Here is a 20,784-nt window from a genome sequence, read left to right on the forward strand (position 1 = left end):
CTATATTGACCATTTGGTGATGTCCACATGTACAGTCGTCTTTTTGGTTGTTCATAAAATGTGTTCACAAGAAACCAATTATTGGCTTCACAGAATTCAATAAGTCTTTCTCCTGCTTCGTTTCTGTCTCCAAGGGCCCATTTCCCCACAATTGCTAATTCTTCTTGGTCTAGACTCCTCTTGGTCTAGACTCCTGATGGCATTACTCTTCGCTTCTTCAACACTCTCAAATTCCCTCACCATGTTAAGGTGTGCATCTGAAGAGGAGGCCCCATTATGTAGTTTGACATTATAATTAAAATGCTAACTGTTTAGTGCAGACTTTTCCATGACTGAGTGCAGCAGAACTGAAAGGCCCATAGCTCCGTGGTAGAGCATTTCATTTGCATGCAAAAGGTCCCAGATTCAATCCCGGGCATCTCCAGTTAGGGCTGAGAGAGACTCCTGCCTAAAGGCCTGGAGAGTCACTGCCAGTCTGTTTAGACCAGCATTTCCCAACTATTGGGCCACCAGATGTTGTTGGACCACAATTCTCATCTTTCCTGACCATTGGCAATGCTGGCTGAGGCTGATGGGAGTTGGGGTCCAACAAGATCTGGTGGCCCACTAGTTGGGAAATGCTGGTTTAGACTGAGAAAGACTGTTTTGAACCCCATGAGTTCAGACTTCTCAGATTCACCCATGAACTGGCCACTGCTTTGAACCAATCCAGTTCTGCCTTCAGCACTGAGGCGGCCTCTGTTGTGTCAGAACCATATCGTCTGCGTATATCCTTTCAAGATACTCCTTATCCCTCACATTTATACCCCTTATTTTGGGGTGTGCCCTTAAATATCTTGCCAGTACCTCAATAGCCATCATGAAAAGCAACAGTGAGAGGGGGCAATCCTACTTCTTCCCCCTTTCTAGGGCAAATCGACTAGAATCACAACCTTAAGACAGATGCTTGCAAATGAAGCACTATATATTTGTCTCAGGGCATGTTCAAACTTGGGGCTAATTCCATAAATTTGTTTTCTCTTTTCCCAGAGGATATGATACAAACCCAATCACAAAAAGGGAGGTTTCAAGTAGAGATGTGGAATAATTAATTAAAGGTAAAAGTTTGCTTTTTTACTTCTTGCTTTGAAGTGGTTATAATTCCTGTGGCTAAATTATTTTTTATGGCTGCTTATTTTTCAAACCTTGCCCCCCCCCAGCTACTTTTGGCTGCTATACTCATACCACTTACTTGGGAATAAGTCCCATTGAGTTCAATGGCCCTTACTTCTGATTTAGGCACAATCAGGATTGTGCTGTTAGTGATAGCTGCTTTAGGGCATTTATTGCTGTTACTAGCCGCTTTAGGCTCATTGAGGAAAGGCAGCATATAAATGTTATAAATAAACACATAAATAAATGTTTACATCCCCGAAGCTTCAATAAATTAAAGAGCTCATATACTTTTTCTGGAAAGCCAGAAAAAAATGACAATAAGACTTCACAAGAGAGCTCATAAAATGTTGGTCTATGTTCATAAAGGCCCTCCTCCAGCTGTACTAACTTTTGATTTTGAAGAAATGTGAAGTAGGCCCTGCCCAATGATCTCAATAGAAGTCTATACGTGTATGATATGGAGAGAGGTGCTTTCTAAAACCTAGGCTGTGAAGGGCTTCATGATACGAAAGCTACTATCCACTGGTAACCTCCAGATCAAATTATTGCAATGTGCTCTGCGTGGGTCTGCTCCTGAGGTTGGCTCAGAAGCTGCAGTTAGTGCAAAATGCAGCAGCTCAACTACTCCCTGGGGCAAACTGTCACCACCATTTTGCCACTAATGAAACAAGTGAAGTGGCTACTAAATAGCTGCTGGGCTAACCTCAAAGTATGGGGACCAGTAAGGCAGTGGCAAATTCAGAATTGCATGGTCCTTTTGTGATAGTCACATCCATGTCCCCTTCTAAGACAATACAACCTTCTAAAATGATAGAATAATCTGGCCAGGTTTGAATGCTGCTTTCTGCTTCTCTGTCACTGTCACTATTTGACTGTCCTTTCTCACAGTCAGAGATATTGTTTGAATTACTGAATCCAGTGTCTACACATTTCTTTCCTGCTGCTTCCAAATGGCTTGATGATGTAGATGGGACACTATCATCAGGATTCACTGTCTCTTCTTCTGCAGTTACATAATTTTCACTCTCCCCAACTTGTCTTGTCTTTTTGAGGTAGGAACTAACAAAAGCTTGCTTGCAGTTGACACTCATTGGGGCCTGCATAATTAACTCTGAAAACCCTACAGTAATAAAGGAAAACAGAAACTTTTCTTAAAAAACGGGGGTGTGCACAGGCTCTCTCTCACACACACACTTTTTATGGGGGCTATTTTGCTGCTGGAGAGAGCCAGTGTGGCATAGTGGTTAGAGTGTTGGCCTACGACCTGGAAGACCAGGGTTCGAATCCCCACACAGCCATGAAGCTCACTGGGTGCCCTTGGGCCAGTCACTGCCTCTCAGCCTCAGAGGAAGGCAATGATAAACCCCCTCTGAATACCGCTTACCATGAAAACCCAATTCGTAGGGTCACCATAAGTCAGGATCGACTTGAAGGCAGTCCATTTCATTTTTCATTTTGCTGCTGGGTTAAGACAAAGCTTGTTTTTCCCCAAAATGAAGGAATTCACACTCTCTAATCAGGTACTCATTTTGTGTTGAATGTGTAACCTTTAAACTTTGCCACCTTCTAGAAAGCAGGAAACTATTTTCCCAGCCCCTTATCCTATCTGCCTATGTCAGCCCTCCTCCTTCTACACATACTAGAATGTTAGAAACAAAAGAAAGATTTCAGTCCATTCAGGCAGTTTTTCATCATCATCACCACCACCTTCACCATCATCATCATTATACTGTAAGTTAAGCAACCCCCTTTGAAGAGTTTCCCTTCTTAGCTGCCATATGAGCTTATGAGTTTTAGGAGGAAGCTTAAACATGGCAATTCCTGATCATAACTTCAGGTGATGGCTTTACCACATACACAAACAGGCATTCCTAGTTGCATTTTTCTCCCCACCATGTTGAACATATTTTCCTCTCTTTTCCTCCTTTTCCCCTCCTTCTGGCTTTGGGCTAGAACAAAACCACACATCTTCCTTCTCCCCCCTTTATTTGCTGCATGACTGAGAATGAGATCCTGGTTTACAAACAAACAAACTGCAGGGCATGCAGGAGAGAGAGAGAGAGCACCCCCCTTCAGCCCAAGTTCTCCTCTTTTAGCCTTTTTAAGGTTCTCTGTGAAAGGCCTAAACTGAATATTGTTGCAAATGTGTGGCACCACTGAATCCAGAAACCCACAGTATTGTTTAGTAAGGCAAAAATGGCATCACCAAATTGAGACTTTTCCAACCCCAAAATCAGCAGCCAATGAAATGGATAATGTACTGTCATCATATCACACCTTTTGCATAATAGAGGTGATGGGAATGCATGGCTGCAGATTTCGGGGACAGCCACTTGTTGCCAAGATGAATAGTTCCATCTTGAGAACTTTTTGTAAACAGAGAGAATTAGTAGGAGGGATGCATTTTTGCTGTCACTTGTGGCAAGGAAGAAAGTCTCAGCCCCCACTTTCACACCTTGCAGAATTTCAATATCATTCCCTTCAGAAATGGTGGCTTAAACAACGATGCCAAAAAACATATGCTTCTGTGTCAGATGTTTCACTTAATTTGGGAGTCTACAGGCAGCCTGAGAGCTCTCGCTGCCAAAGTGCCGGCACAAATTGTCTCCTTTGGTTTTTAATTGGAATCATGTTCATTTCCAGGCGGAGGTGGGACAACCGGTACATGGCACTGCTAATTTTCTCAGCTGTTCAAGTTCACACACTACCCCTTAACTAGCTGGAGGACAATAGCCAAGACTTTCTGCCAAGCTAGCTTTTCTGCACGTAGTGTCTTTACACGAACTGTCATAAGAACATAAGAACATAAGAACATAAGAAGAGCCTGCTGGATCAGGCCAGTGGCCCATCTAGTCCAGCATCCTGTTCTCACAGTGGCCAACCAGGTGCCTGGGGGAAGCCCGCAAGCAGGACCCGAGTGCAAGAACACTCTCCCCTCCTGAGGCTTCCGGCAACTGGTTTTCAGAAGCATGCTGCCTCTGACTAGGGTGGCACAGCACAGCCATCATGGCTAGTAGCCATTGATAGCCCTGTCCTCCATGAATTTGTCTAATCTTCTTTTAAAGCCGTCCAAGCTGGTGGCCATTACTGCATTTTGTGGGAGCAAATTCCATAGTTTAACTATGCGCTGAGTAAAGAAGTACTTCCTTTTGTCTGTCCTGAATCTTCCAACATTCAGCTTCTTTGAATGTCCACGAGTTCTAGTATTATGAGAGAGGGAGAAGAATTTTTCTCTATCCACTTTCTCAATGCCATGCATAATTTTATACACTTCTATCATGTCTCCTCTGACCCGCCTTTTCTCTAAACTAAAAAGCCCCAAATGCTGCAACCTTTCCTCGTAAGGGAGTCGCTCCATCCCCTTGATCATTCTGGTTGCCCTCTTCTGAACCTTTTCCAACTCTATAATATCCTTTTTGAGATGAGGCGACCAGAACTGTACACAGTATTCCAAATGCGGCCGCACCATAGATTTATACAACGGCATTATGATATCAGCTGTTTTATTTTCAATACCTTTCCTAATTATTGCTAGCATGGAATTTGCCTTTTTCACAGCTGCCGCACACTGGGTCGACATTTTCATCGTGCTGTCCACTACAACCCCGAGGTCTCTCTCCTGGTCGGTCACCGCCAGTTCAGACCCCATGAGCGTATATGTGAAATTCAGATTTTTTGCTCCAATATGCATAATTTTACACTTGTTTATATTGAATTGCATTTGCCATTTTTCCGCCCATTCACTCAGTTTGGAGAGGTCTTTTTGGAGCTCTTCGCAATCCCTTTTTGTTTCAACAACCCTGAACAATTTAGTGTCATCAGCAAACTTGGCCACTTCAGTGCTCACTCCTAATTCTAGGTCATTAATGAACAAGTTGAAAAGTACAGGTCCCAATACCGATCCTTGAGGGACTCCACTTTCTACAGCCCTCCATTGGGAGAACTGTCCGTTTATTCCTACTCTCTGCTTTCTGCTTCTTAACCAATTTCTTATCCACAAGAGGACCTCTCCTCTTATTCCATGACTGCTAAGCTTCCTCAGAAGCCTTTGGTGAGGTACCTTGTCAAACGCTTTTTGAAAGTCTAAGTACACTATGTCCACTGGATCACCTCTATCTATATGCTTGTTGACACTCTCAAAGAATTCTAATAGGTTACTGAGACAGGACTTTCCCTTGCAGAAGCCATGCTGGCTCTGCTTCAGCAAGGCTTGTTCTTCTATGTGCTTGGTTAATCTAGCTTTAATAATACTTTCTACCAGTTTTCCAGGGACAGAAGTTAAGCTAACTGGCCTGTAATTTCCGGGATCCCCTCTGGATCCCTTTTTGAAGATTGGTGTTACATTTGCCACTTTCCAGTCCTCAGCCACGGAGGAGGACCCAAGGGACAAGTTACATATTTTAGTTAGCAGATCAGCAATTTCACCTTTGAGTTCTTTGAGAACTCTCGGGTGGATGTCATCCGGGCCCGGTGATTTGTCAGTTTTTATATTGTCCATTAAGCTTAGAATTTCCTCTCTCGTTACCACTATTTGTCTTAGTTCCTCAGAATCCCTTCCTGCAAATGTTAGTTCAGGTTCAGGGATCTGCCCTATATCTTCCACTGTGAAGACAGATGCAAAGAATTCATTTAGCTTCTCTGCAATCTCCTTATCGTTCTTTAGGACACCTTTGACTCCCTTATCATCCAAGGGTCCAATTGTCTCCCTAGATGGTCTCCTGCTTTGAATGTATTTATAGAATTTTTTGTTGTTGGTTTTTATGTTCTTAGCAATGTGCTCCTCAAATTCTTTTTTAGCATCCCTTATTGTCTTCTTGCATTTCTTTTGCCAGAGTTTGTGTTCTTTTTTATTTTCTTCATTCGGACAAGACTTCCATTTTCTGAAGGAAGACTTTTTGCCTCTAAGAGCTTCCTTGACTTTGCTGGTTAACCATGCTGGCATCTTCTTGGCCCTGGCGGTACCTTTTCTGATCTGCGGTATGCACTCCAGTTGAGCTTCTAATATAGTGTTTTTAAACAACTTCCAAGCATTTTCGAGTGATGTGACCCTCTGGACTTTGTTTTTCAGCTTTCTTTTTACCAATCCCCTCATTTTTGTGAAGTTTCCTCTTTTGAAGTCAAATGTGACCGTGTTGGATTTTCTTGGCAATTGGCCAGTTACATGTATGTTTAATTTAATAGCACTGTGGTCACTGCTCCCAATCGGTTCAACAACACTTACATCTCGCACCAGGTCCCGGTCCCCACTGAGGATTAAATCCAGGGTTGCCGTCCCTCTGGTCGGTTCCATGACCAACTGATCTAGGGAATAGTCATTTAGAATATCTAGAAACTTTGCTTCTTTGCCATGTCTGGAACACATATGCAGCCAGTCTATGTCCGGGTAGTTGAAGTCACCCATTACTACCACATTTCCTAGTTTGGATGCTTCCTCAATTTCATATCTCATCTCAAGGTCTCCTTGAGCATTTTGATCAGGGGGACGATAGATCGTTCCCAGTATTAAGTCCCTCCTGGGGCACGGTATCACCACCCACAACGATTCTGTGGAGGAGTCTGCCTCTTTTGGGGTTTCGAGCTTGCTGGATTCAATGCCTTCTTTCACGTATAGAGCGACTCCGCCACCAATACGTCCTTCCCTGTCCTTCCGATATAGTTTATATCCAGGGATAACCGTATCCCACTGTCTATGTTCTGTGTATGCTAAGAGGACTATGACTTCCTTCACAATCATGCTGGCAATGCTGCAGGAATTGTTTCTGCTAAGCATGATGCAAGCCATGTCTTGCACAGCATTTGGCATTCTGTCCTAAGCTAGGAAGTTTTGCTGGGTTGGCCGGCCCTGCCCTGCTTCTCAAAAGAACAAGACAAAGCACAAAACAACCTCCCCTCTCCCCTCCCTAACATTGGATCTAGATGTAATATTTGCCATGATGTGGCCTCAGACTAGGAATCCTCAGAGGCAGATTCTTCTGATGACAGCCTCAAGGAAAAGACTGATCCTCTTCCTGGTCTGTCTCTTATGGAGCCGTGGTCACTGGAGCCCACATCTTCCCTGAATTTTGAGGGGTCACCTCTGCCAAGAGAGGGACTATATTCAGAAGGGCAGATTATTGCTTGAAAGAGAAGCTAGGAAGATCCCCAAGCTACACATTTCAGCACCTCAGATATCTTCCTGGCCTGATGCCACCAATATAAGACCTAGTGATATTGTGCAGAAGTGGTAGGATATCTCTCTGAGCATCTCCATTAAAATCAATGTCTGCAGTACCACGAATGATGCTTTTGCTGGGGGGGGGGGAGCCACTGCCACCCCTATGCCTCACAGGAAACCAAAGTGGAAATTCAGATGGTTGAGGTTCTTCTGAATATTCTTCAGCTTTGGTAGAAACTAGCCACGGGAATCAGACAGGATTCTTGGAAAATAATTAGAATGCTTTCCACCATTACACACAGTGGTGGCTTGGGTCCATTGTGACTGGTAGGATGGAAGGCAGGGAGACCAAGAGTAGGTGGAGCCAGAGCCAATGAAAAATGAGCCCACTAAGTCTCATTTTGTCCCCACCTTCCTCCCTGTTGAAGTCTACAAGGGCAACACTGAGACTAACGATGAGGTAGCGGATAGGCAGTGCTGCCCCCTTGATTGGTCTAAGTAAGAAGGCAGGCAGGCGGGGGCTGGCTGACAGTAGACTGGGGTTGATGGGGCAGTTCCCACATTTGCCCAAATGGAGCAGACTGCACTGCACAAAAAGGTAATGTTTGATGCTGCCTTCAGAGCATTCTGTGAATTTACCTCAAATGAATGAGTCACATGACTGAGCCAGGGCAATTTGTAAATGCTTGGAGTGTGGCATGGCAGACAATTTGCCAAAAGTTTATTCTCTCTCTCTCTCTTTCTCTCAGCTTGTCTAACAGCTTGTGCATTTTGTAATGCCTTCTTTCATTGCTATGACAACAGTTAAACATTAAGGTGAGCATGAGGAGAGAGTTCAGTTTTTGTGCTGGGAGGGTCGGCAAAATGAAACCTGTTTTTCCCCCAGAAGATAAGAACATAAGAACATAAGAAGAGCCTGCTGGATCAGGCCAGTGGCCCATCTAGTCCAGCATCCTGTTCTCACAGTGGCCAACCAGGTGCCTGGGGGAAGCCTGCAAGCAGGACCCGAGTGCAAGAACACTCTCCCCTCCTGAGGCTTCCGGCAACTGGTTTTCAGAAGCATGCTGCCTCTGACTAGGGTGGCAGAGCACAGCCATCACGGCTAGTAGCCATTGATAGCCCTGTCCTCCATGAATTTGTCTAATCTTCTTTTAAAGCCATCCAAGCTGGTGGCCATTACTGCATCTTGTGGGAGCAAATTCCATAGTTTAACTATGCGCTGAGTAAAGAAGTACTTCCTTTTGTCTGTCCTGAATCTTCCAACATTCAGCTTCTTTGAATGTCCACGAGTTCTAGTATTATGAGAGAGGGAGAAGAATTTTTCTCTATCCACTTTCTCAATGCCATGCATAATTTTATACACTTCTATCATGTCTCCTCTGACCCGCCTTTTCTCTAAACTAAAAAGCCCCAAATGCTGCAACCTTTCCTCGTAAGGGAGTCGCTCCATCCCCTTGATCATTCTGGTTGCACTCTTCTGAACCTTTTCCAACTCTATAATATCCTTTTTGAGATGAGGCAACCAGAACTGTACACAGTATTCCAAATGCGGCCGCACCATAGATTTATACAATGGCATTATGATATCGGCTGTTTTATTTTCAATACCTTTCCTAATTATCGCTAGCATGGAATTTGCCTTTTTCACAGCTGCCGCACACTGGGTCGACATTTTCATCGTGCTGTCCACTACAACCCCGAGGTCTCTCTCCTGGTCGGTCACCGCCAGTTCAGACCCCATGAGCGTATATGTGAAATTAAGATTTTTTGCTCCAATATGCATAATTTTACACTTGTTTATATTGAATTGCATTTGCCATTTTTCTGCCCATTCACTCAGTTTGGAGAGGTCTTTTTGGAGCTCTTCGCAATCCCTTTTTGTTTTAACAACCCTGAACAATTTAGTGTCATCAGCAAACTTGGCCACTTCACTGCTCATTCCTAATTCTAGGTCATTAATGAACAAGTTGAAAAGTACAGGTCCCAATACCGATCCTTGAGGGACTCCACTTTCTACAGCCCTCCATTGGGAGAACTGTCCGTTTATTCCTACTCTCTGCTTTCTGCTTCTTAACCAATTTCTTATCCACAAGAGGACCTCTCCTCTTATTCCATGACTGCTAAGCTTCCTCAGAAGCCTTTGGTGAGGTACCTTGTCAAATGCTTTTTGAAAGTCTAAGTACACTATGTCCACTGGATCACCTCTATCTATATGCTTGCTGACACTCTCAAAGAATTCTAATAGGTTACTGAGACAGGACTTTCCCTTGCAGAAGCCATGCTGGCTCTGCTTCAGCAAGGCTTGTTCTTCTATGTGCTTAGTTAATCTAGCTTTAATAATACTTTCTACCAGTTTTCCAGGGACAGAAGTTAAGCTAACTGGCCTGTAATTTCCGGGATCCCCCCTGGATGCCTTTTTGAAGATTGGCGTTACATTTGCCACTTTCCAGTCCTCAGGCACGGAGGAGGACCCGAGGGACAAGTTACATATTTTAGTTAGCAGATCAGCAATTTCACCTTTGAGTTCTTTGAGAACTCTCGGGTGGATGCCATCCGGGCCCGGTGATTTGTCAGTTTTTATATTGTCCATTAAGCTTAGAACTTCCTCTCTCGTTACCACTATTTGTCTCAGTTCCTCAGAATCCCTTCCTGCAAATGTTAGTTCAGGTTCAGGGATCTGCCCTATATCTGTCCCGGTCCCCACTGAGGATTAAGTCCAGGGTTGCTGTCCCTCTGGTCGGTTCCATGACCAACTGGTCTAGGGAATAGTCATTTAGAATATCTAGAAACTTTGCTTCTTTGCCATGACTGGAACACATATGCAGCCAGTCTATGTCCGGGTAGTTGAAGTCACCCATTACTACCACATTTCCTAGTTTGGATGCTTCCTCAATTTCATATCTCATCTCCAGGTCTCCCTGAGCATTTTGATCAGGGGGACGATAGATCGTTCCCAGTATTAAGTCCCTCCTGGGGCATGGTATCACCACCCACAACGATTCTGTGGAGGAGTCTGCCTCTTTTGGGGTTTCGAGCTTGCTGGATTCAATGCCTTCTTTCACGTATAGAGCGACTCCGCCACCAATACGTCCTTCCCTGTCCTTCCGATATAGTTTATATCCAGGGATAACCGTATCCCACTGGTTTTCTCCATTCCACCAGGTCTCCGTTATGCTCACTATATCAATGCTCTCCTCTAAGACCAAGCACTCCAGTTCTCCCATCTTGGTTCGCAGGCTCCTAGCATTAGCGTACAGGCACTTGTAAGCAGTGTCTCTCTTCAAGTGTCTTTGGCACTTGTGGTTAGGCCTGTGGTAATTTTGCTCTTCTGAATTTGTATCCTGTGCCCCTGCTCTCACAATGCCTACTTCTAGGCCTACCCCTTTTAAAATTTCATCATTTCTTTGGTTTTTATCCCAGGGGGGAGGTTTATTCCGAACCGGACCTTTCTCAGCTCCTGTCGGGATCACCGTTGCTATGGTATCAGAGGACCACCAGTGTGACGAGGAGACAAAGGGGGAGGACTTCCTTATAGAGACCTCTGGCAACCAAGCTTAGACCACTCCAAAAGACAATTTATCTCTTCATGCAAGTAAGTTACCAGAGAAAGCATTATGTGCTCTAATGGAAGGAAATCCACTACATCTAACAAGATTCTAGTCCACAAGAGCTGATTCATTTCTAGCCTGTGGCAGTTTCAGCACCTTGGACAGCTCATTGAAAGTTCCCACTAAAACTTGGAGTATGTTCTACTGCCCCACTAATATGAGAGCCACCAGCCACCACTGTGTGGCAGGCTACCTGAGTTTTTCAAGCTCTCTGCCATAAGGGAACTGAGAATGACTCACCTGCTGAGGAGCCCCAGACTTCAGAAGAAAGGACACAGTGAGAGTGCAACTTTGGATTCAGGAGGTCCTAGGTTCAATTCCTGATATATCCAGCTGAAAGGATCAGATAGGAAATCATACAGAAGACCTCTCTCTGCCTTAGGCTCTGCAGAGCTTCTGCCATTCAGAGTAGAGAGAGCTCAGCTAGATGAACTCATTCTCTAACCTCCTGGTGGTACAGTATAGTGGAAATATGAGCAAAGATGTCCCTGGCTCAAATATCTAACATAAAGACCCCAGGCAAGGGCAGAAGATGAGCTACACAGGTTTAGAGGCACTGCTTTGATGGGAAATTGCTGGAGAGATCCATATACATGTAGTTTTGAATTCCATGACAGAAGCAAGGAAGGTAAAAATGCAATCAATATAACCTGATCCAGAAGCCCATTAAGTGGTAAGATTTGAGGAGAAATTCACTCTGATTTGCATTTTAATGAGAATCAAACTAATTTGCACTTCTCAAAATGATGCCCAAATCCAAAGGCAGGTAATTCACACTTTCCAAGTTTTGCAATACAGTTCTTCAACCAAAATATGTGTGCAAAAGTGCATATTTTAGTGAAGATACCATGCAAAAATGCATTTTAGTGAGCAAAATTGCTTGCAAAAATGTGTCAACAGGAAAAAAAGTTCATACATGAAATGTATATTAGGAGAAAAGGGGACTAATGTTCAGATGACTTTTCATGGGGAATTTTTTCTTAAGAAAGAACCTGATGGACTTGATTGGAAAAACGAGAACCTTAAATTCACAGATCCATCTGCCATTGTCACCCCAGCTTCAGATCTTCTATGTCATCATCTGCTGCAGTAAGGAACTACATTACACCAACTTTCCTTACAGAGTCTTGTAAGGATTATCGAGACAGTGTTCACTACAGGTTTTTTTAAAACTCTTGAATCAGACTCTTTAAATTCCTGATACCCTCAGGTAGCAATCTAGTGCAGACTTACTAGGAAGTAATTCCTACTGATGCTAAGGAGGAATTATTTTTGAACTACCGTGCACAGAATTGGGCTGTAATCCCAGATATGTCTGTCTGTCTATAGCACTATGTTTGGTACTAAAAACACAAGGGTGTGTGTGTAAGGATGGAGGGGAAATGTGATTCAGCTTGCATGTAAAGGTGAACCTACCTAGTTTGTCTTTTCCAAAACAATGCACAAATCGAAACACTGCCGTCCTTCAAAATTCACCTTTCTCTGAAATTTGCAATGCAGTTCTCCAGCCAAGTAGTATGCACAAAAAATGCACATATTAGAGTAAATTGTGCACATAAATCCATACATCAGGGAAAATAACATACAAAATGCATTAAATTAGGGGAAAGTGTTTGCAAAAATGTGTATATTTGTCAAAGCTGCATAAAAAATGTGTTGGTAGGACACTAAAATGCTGGTGAATTGTCATGAGTATCGTTTTAAAATCTGTATCTATATCTATTTATCTGTATTGCAAATTGCTTCAGAAGAACTGAATGTGAGACTAGAAAAATGAGGAATGCAGAGAATTTAAATGGACAGATTCACCCATTCCTAGGGGACAGTGAGAGAATGTGCGCCAGCCACACATCTGGCCATTGCATGTTTAGCATCAGTCTGAAGGGGCCCAACATGAGCAAAATGCATATGTATGACAGATAACCAACATGTGGACATTTGGTGTTAGGTTTATTTATTTTATTTATTTATTTATTGCATTTATATGCTGCCCCATAGCCGAAGCTCTCTGGGCTGTTTACAGTAACTAAAAACATTAAAAACAAATATATCAAATTTAAAACACGTCTTTTAAAAACAATTTAAAACACAATTTAAAACAATTTAAAAATTCTAAAATTCCTGGGAGAAGAGGAAAGTCTTGACCTGGTGCCGAAAAGATTTACTATTCAAAGTACCCTGTAGAGTCTGTTTATATATTCATTTTATTTTCTACAGCACTCAGCCCATTCACTCCAACTTTGGCATTGGACACCTCCAGATGTGTTTACATCATAGTCAAGAGGTTATGGCCCAAGGTTACTGAGCTATGTGTTTGCCCATGCCTCCTCAAGGATGCTTTTCCAGTGTGCCAATTTTTCCTACTTAAAAAAGCACTACCCCCACCAGCATCCAGTTATAAGCCAGTGAGGTCTTAGTGCTACATACTTCTTCCCTGCTTGTAATACATTTACTTAATAATCTTTATTTATTTATTTATTAGATTTATATCCCGCCCTTCCTCCCAGTAGGAGTCCAGGGAAGCAAACATAAGCACTCAAAACACTCTAAAACATCATAAAGATATACGTTAAAATATATTACAACAAAACATCCTTAAAAACAATCATGTTTAAGCTAGACACTTTTTAAGTGGTATACCATCAGTAAAAATGGTGTATTCATGCAAACAGCAGAGGAAGGTAACAATGCAAAATTTCTGACCAGGAATAAGATGGTGCAATGCAGACATAAAAAGGAAGACTGTTTTAGTTTTCCTGTCTATTTATTTTTATCCTAAGTCTGGAAAGAGATGTTATGGTGGACATTTGGATGCTGTCACATCACTTCTTTGTCTCCTGCTCTATTCCCAGGTCATGTCTAGAAATATAACATCTATTATATGATTAGGACCAGCTCTAGTTATCCTTTGGGGGGGACTTTGGCATGCTGCCATCCTGCCCCGCCTCCTCACTAGGTATCTGGGTGGGTGATCCTACTGTAGTTGCAGTCACATTTTTATTTAACCCAAATGCAATGAACCAGAAGTTCCATTTTGCATGTTTTTAAAAATGGCTGCCTCCACAAAGCACCTAGCAACTGCACCTTTCTTTCCCCACCAGGGACTAGAACTATGTACTATAAGTCCCAGAATCCCCACTAGGAAACTGATGTTACAGGTATTGTTGCTGCCAAGAAGAAAGTTCTTCTCTTTGGTGGGAATAGGGCACACAGGATGAGTTTCCCATTAAGGATCCTGGAGCTTGTAGTACCAGTACCCAGAGGAGAAGATGTTCCACCAAGATCTGGGAGTGCTTGCAACTTCTGCCTTCACCTACTCTAAGGCACATAACTGCCTTTGGGGAGCAGAAGAAGGAGGTGATGGGCACTTCCTGAGGTTAGATAATGTCCATAGTCTTGATGCTTTATGGAGTGAATTGGAAGATGATGTTTGTACCTATTATTATTATTGTTGTTGTTGTTGTTGTTGTTGTTGTTGTTGTTATTGTTATAAAACAATGGGGGGACAAATGTGACCGCATTGAACTTTATAACTACATTACATTTTTTAAGTTGCTTGATTTTCTTCAGATTTCATAGTCTCTTCATCTTCTATATAAAGATAATAACTTGCCTTAAATGAAACATTGGGGACTAATAAACTGATTGATTTAAGTGTGAATTATAAGTCTGTGGTTTATATCACTGGTTATGCTTTACTCCATGTCTCACTGGGTAGCTAATGAACAAATCTGAACCCTGATTAGAGGACCACATTAACTTTGGTGCATTGGCCAATATAGTCCAACCCCCCTGCTTGATGCAGAACATCCAGAGTAAGATAGAATTCCACATGTAGAATCCTCTTTGACATTTTAAGCACATGGCTCCTCCCAAAGAATCCTGGGAACTGTAGTTTCCTAAGGATGCTGGGAACTGTAGCTCTGTGAAGGGGAAGTTGGGTGCTTTAAATGTATGGTGTGGATGTGACCTTAAATTCTTTTTCACTTCCCCCCAAATTCTTTAGATGTTTTGATGACACAGGAAGGTCCAAGTTTCCTCCAGTTTTTTGCTGTAGCTGAAATTTGGTGGCACTCAACTTGAAAAATGTCATTTAAAAGGTGGAATTAGGCAACCAAGTTTCACATCCAGCCTTGAGTGTTGATTTTTACAGTCATAAGTTGGAGATATGAGTTATACACTGTTCTTAAGAAAGGGTGATTCTATATATGTCTATACATAGAACACTTCTATATATGTCTATTCATAAGGAAGGCCTCACTAGTTTTTTTAATGTTTATTTTCTAACATTTCTATCTCATCTTTCCCTGTGGTCCCTGGAGCTGACTGGAGCAAACGTATCAACTTTGTTTTTTCAGTTTCTTATTTTTCCAATCTGAGGTTCAGTCCTCCACATTTCCATATCAGCTCGCATGTATTGTTGTTGTTGTTGTTATATACAAAAAACTAATGAAAATTCATCAACATTTTAGTGTGAATGCATATCTTTCACTATATACATTTTATATTCACTTTTGCCCAATATACACATTTTTGTAAAGCTATGTTCATAAATATAATGCATCTTTGTATGATATTTTCTCGAATATATGCATTTTTATGCACACTCTATCCAAGTATATGCATTTCCATATGCATCACACGGCTGAAGAATTGCACTGCAAAATTCAGAGAAGCATGAATTTTGAAGAATTACTCTGTTTCAGTTCATGTATTGTTTAGGAAAGTGTGGATTAGGTAAATTCACCTTTAAATGTGGATGGCATCAAATTTCTTCCCATCCCTAGGGTTTCCAAGGCTGTCATCCAACCAGGCACTCACATGACCGAGAACTGCTTCGTTCAACAAGGTGATGCCATATCCTGAATTCAATGGGAATTAGTTCCAGGTAAGTGTGTATAGATTAGAACTTTATCCTTAATTACCAACATTTGCCTTAACATAACCAAAGCTCTTGCAAGAGAGAAGCTATTTTAAACTTCCAAGTTTTCTAATGAAACTGCAACTTAAACCAGCCCTCACTTTCTTGGTATACAGGCTGCAATTATCACTGTGTTATTTTCCTGAAGGGATATTTATCTTCACAGCATGATCACAAAGATAAATGGTAAAGTTTAAAATTCAAAAGTGCTTACCACAGGGCATTATGATAAGACAATGACAATAATGAAATGAAAGAACTGTTGAGAGTGGGAGGGGTAAAAAACACACCAAACACCCCCTTTTATGCGCAAATCAGTTATTGAGTGCTTTAATTGAAATATATTTCATAAAAAAGATTGCGTTGCCAACAGATCATTGCATTTGCAGGCATTGGTTTCTTAAATAATAATAGTAATAACAATTGTTTTAAGAAGGGGCTTTTTTCACTCCCTGTAGCTTTTCTGGAAATATAGATAACATTTCTGAACAGCAGCGGAATACAGCAGTTTGAGCCATAGTAGTCAACATAACAATTAGTACAGTTTGTTACAGTGATGGGAGAGGTGGAAGACAGAACTATATTCAAGGAATCTGCTACACAGAGGACAAAAATGAAGGCTAATTCCAGGCTGCTTTTGCTCATCTACAGGGATGCAATGCCACACAGCAGCTGATGCAGGAATAGCATGCAGGAAACATCAGCCGTTATAGGCTACAGAAAAAACACTTCTCCACAAGCTGCTTTCATTTCTGAACTTTTCAGTGATCTCAAACATGTGGCAACCTTTGACTCTTGTGAGCACCAGAATGCAGTCCATGGGAGGCTGATCCATTAGGGCAAATGGGCTGCTGCCCTCCCAACCTTGGAAGGGGCCATAGCACAGTGGCAGAACATCTGCTTTGCATGCAGAAGATGCTAGGTTCAATGCCCGACATCTCCATGTAAGGCCGGAAGAGACTCCTGCCTGAAGCCCTGGAGAGCTACTGCCAGTCAGTGTGGACAATACTGAGCTTGACGGACCAATGGTCTGACTTGGTATAAGGCAGCTTCCTATGTTCTAAACTCCCCTGCCCCACCTCCCTTCATTCTTACAAGCAGTACAGGGGCGGCACTGGCTGTCAGCTTCCTCCCCCATAGGCTATATACTCTGCACTATATATTTAAAATGGCCATACTACCCTGAACACGCCCGATCTCGTCTGATCTCAGAAGCTAAGCAGGGTCAGGCCTGGTTAGTATTTGGATGGGAGACCGCCTGGGAATACCGGGTGCCGTAGGCTTAGAGGAAGGCAATGGTAAACCACCTCTGAATACCTCTTACCATGAAAACCCTATGAATATATCCAAAAAAAATCCATAGGGTCACCATAAGTGACTTGAAGGCATACAACAACAACATATTTCAAGCAGTATCATATCACTTTAAGCAGTCATAGCTTCCCCAAACAGTCTTGGTAACTGTAGCTTATTAAGGGTGCTGAGAGTTGTTTGGAGACCCCTATTTCCCTCACAGTATTTATTTATTTATTTAAAATATTTCTATCCTGCCCTTCTACCTTATAATAGGGAACTCAGGGCAGCTTACAAAAATAAAATCAAACATGTACATGATAAAATTGTAAAGAGTAAAATCACAAAAAAATTAAAATAAATTTAAAATATATAAAATACAATATATGTGTGTGTGTGTTGTTGTTGTTGTTGTTGTTGTTATGTGCCTCCAAGTAGACTACGACTTATGGCAACCCTATGAATCAGTGACCTCCAAGAGCATCTGTCATGAACCACCCTGTTCAGATCTTGTAAGTTCAGGTCTGTGGCTTCCTTTATGGAATCAATTCATCTTTTGTTTGGCCTTCCTCTTTTCCTACTCCCTTCTGTTTTCCCCAGCATTATTGTCTTTTCTAGTGAATCATGTCTTCTTATGATGTGTCCAAAGTAGGATAACCTCAGTTTCATCATTTTAGCTTCTAATTGTAGTTCTGGTTTACTTCTTTTTCACATTCCATGGTATTCGCAAAGTTCTTCTCCAACACCACATTTATATATATACATACACACACACATATATACTAAAGGGACTACAATGGTAAAAATTAATGCAGAAGGCATAAAGTCAGGGTCAGTGCTACAATTCACAGAGTAGCTTAACAATCAGACCCTTTTTCTAGGACACTCTGGGAATGATAGCTCTGTGAGGAAGACAGGGTTCTTTCCTAACTCTCAGCATCCTTAACAAACTACAGTTCCCAGGATATTTTTGGTGGAAGCCATGGCTCCTTAAAGTGTATGATACTGCTTTAAACATATGGTGCTGATGGGGCCTCAAGTTATTCCTTATATTAGTGAAGAAAGCTAGAAAGCTGTTGTATGCTAACAATACATGTTTTGTTTAGTTTTAACATAAGACCTCTGTCATAAGCTTCATGCTTCTGCGGTTTCCCTCTTTGCTCTAGCCATACCCCTTCGCCCCTTGTTCCTTCCAAACCAGTGCTCTAAAGGGCCTGAACCACATATGTGTTGTCTGTGTAGAACTCAGCAGGGAAGAGGATGGGGGCAAATCTCTGCCTGCCATTGGTTCTGGGTCCATCTTCTCTGCTTTCTTCCCTACCAATCTCAACAGGCGCCAGCGACCACTGGTGCAGTCCTCGACATTTAGAAAGTTAAGGGGTACAACGGGGAATGCTTTTCAAGCTATCCTTATGTGATTGTTTTCTCTGTTGTTCCATATAGGATCACCCAAATCCAAGGGTTCAAATTACAAGAAAGGTTTTTACAACTAAACTTTAGGAAGAACTTCCTGATGGTACAAGCTGCTTGACAATGGAACAGCCTGCCTTGGAAAGTGGTGGACTATTCTCGGTGTGCAAGTGCATGTGTTTGTGTTTACATAGAGGTTGGAGGGCCACCTATCATCATGGACACTCTAGCAGTGGATTTCCTGAATTGATGGTGGTGGGTGGGATGGTGGGTTGAACCATATGATCTCTGATGTCCCTTCAAAGTCTTTGATTTTATTAATTTTCCCTCCAAAATCCTGAGTTCCAAATTGTCTGACCATATTTTCCAAAGTGGAAATGATGCAATAAGGATCTTCCTTTACCCATTTTTTTTTATTTCTGAATTTTGTAAAAATCTGCTATGTATGTTTGGTTTGCCACAGTTTTCAATAGGATTGGAAAAGGATAGGCATTTGCAAGTGTGTTTGCAAAAAGAGCAATGGCGTTCCTGCCTGAAGTGGGGGCGTGTTTGCCGCCAACCAACTTCTAGAAGGCTCAGGAACTTTTTCGAGGTTTCCATAGATGGTCAGCTGGGGTTACTGACCAATGGGATGCGAGGCAGGAGTGGGTTTAAAAACCCACTCCTCCCTCAAAACCTTGCCTCTTTTCATCTTGCAGCACCCGCCCCCCCCTCCCTTGTCAGTATGGGCTTCAACAGTCACCAGATGGGGCTGAGTAGGATTTTTTTTTTAGGGATTTTGAGTTCAGAATCCCTTTGGTTTTGCCCACTCCATACTGCTGGGTTGATTCAGTTGGCTTTTTGGGGGGTTGTGGATGTTTAGCTAATGGCTGGCATGGAATTTGGGCAGGTGAGGAAGGTGGGGGAAAAGTAGGAAAAGGAGGCATGTTGTTAAAGGGAACTCCCTAGGGAACTACCAGTGCTGAATGACTGGTAGGGATCTGGGCGTGTCCTTGTGGGACCAGCTTGCGCAGAATGGTGAACGCCTGTACGGTGGGGCCAGGCTGCAGAGGTTGGAAACACATACTTGGGTCTTCTAGCAATGAGGGATAAGTTTTCCCACATCCTTGGCTGGGGAGTCACAGTCCGTTGAGACTGACATGCCCAGGAGACTGGGGGGAATGCTCCCTTTCAGTCAGGTTTATCCTCACCTGCCCAAAGTAAGATCAATTTAGATATTTGGATGTAATTGGCTGAAGTTTAATCTTTGTAATATTTTAATAAATATAACATTATTCCATTGCGGTGTCACAAGTCTTCTTTGGTGTGATGGCAATGGCCACATGGATGGTGTGGTGTCCCACAGGAGCTGAATCTCCTGTGAGGATGGAGTGAGAAGAGCCTGAGAGAAGGCTGGCATTGCTGTAGTCAAGCCAGTCCAATCAAAGGAAAAAGAGACCACTAAACAACAATCAGTCACAAGGATTATCCAGGAGGAAACTTTGGCGATCAATTTGTCTGACAAAGTACTCATGGAGCAGGAACATGCCCTATCCTCAATAAGGCTCTGTCCTTTGTTCCCACATCCCAGCATAATATTGTTCAGACCTGCCTTGACTTATTTCAATTCTTTAGGAGCATTAGATTATGCCATTTTTTCAAAGACACCACATCAAATTTCAATGATGCTCACACCCCTTTTCGTCCACCTTTGTGTTTCATGCCCCCTGGTCCTGCAGATCCAGGGATACAACTATTTGAACATAAGGTTTTATCTGAACTAGAGAAGTCTGAAGCAACCATTGCTCATCCTTGGTCCAATTTGACCCGTCTTGAATCAGTTGCACTGCACAATCTAGCAGCAGGTGCTTCCATCATCATCAAAGAACCTGATAAAAGAGGGGCTCTTGTGATACAAAATAGACAGGATTATGATGCAGAAGTCAACCATCAGCTGTCAGACCATTCTTGTTATGACCACTATCTAAGGGATCCCACTTTGGACATAGCTTCAGAGATTAATGTTTTGCCAGAGGAAGGGTTGGCCTTGAGATATATTTCAGCAGCAGAAAATGGGTTCCTGTGAAAAGCACATCCCAGGATTCCCATGTTTTATATATTGCCCAAGATTCACAAGAATGTTTTACCCCCACCTGGCCGGCCTATAGTGTCTGGTAACAATTCCATTCTTGAACCTCTCTCTCAATATGTAGACTATTTTCTAAAATCATTTATACCATGCATGCCCTTGTACTTGAGGGACT

The 20,784-nt window shown here is 42.4% G+C and overlaps 1 pseudogene; it reads left to right on the plus strand.

Annotated features, from left to right (window-relative positions):
• The first annotated feature begins 17,002 nt into the window (after positions 1–17,002).
• Positions 17,003–17,121, plus strand: LOC133375726 (5S ribosomal RNA; annotated as a pseudogene).
• Positions 17,122–20,784: the final 3,663 nt, after the last annotated feature.

The sequence above is a fragment of the Rhineura floridana genome, chromosome 1 (assembly GCF_030035675.1).
Source record: "Rhineura floridana isolate rRhiFlo1 chromosome 1, rRhiFlo1.hap2, whole genome shotgun sequence".
Lineage (NCBI taxonomy): Eukaryota > Metazoa > Chordata > Lepidosauria > Squamata > Rhineuridae > Rhineura > Rhineura floridana.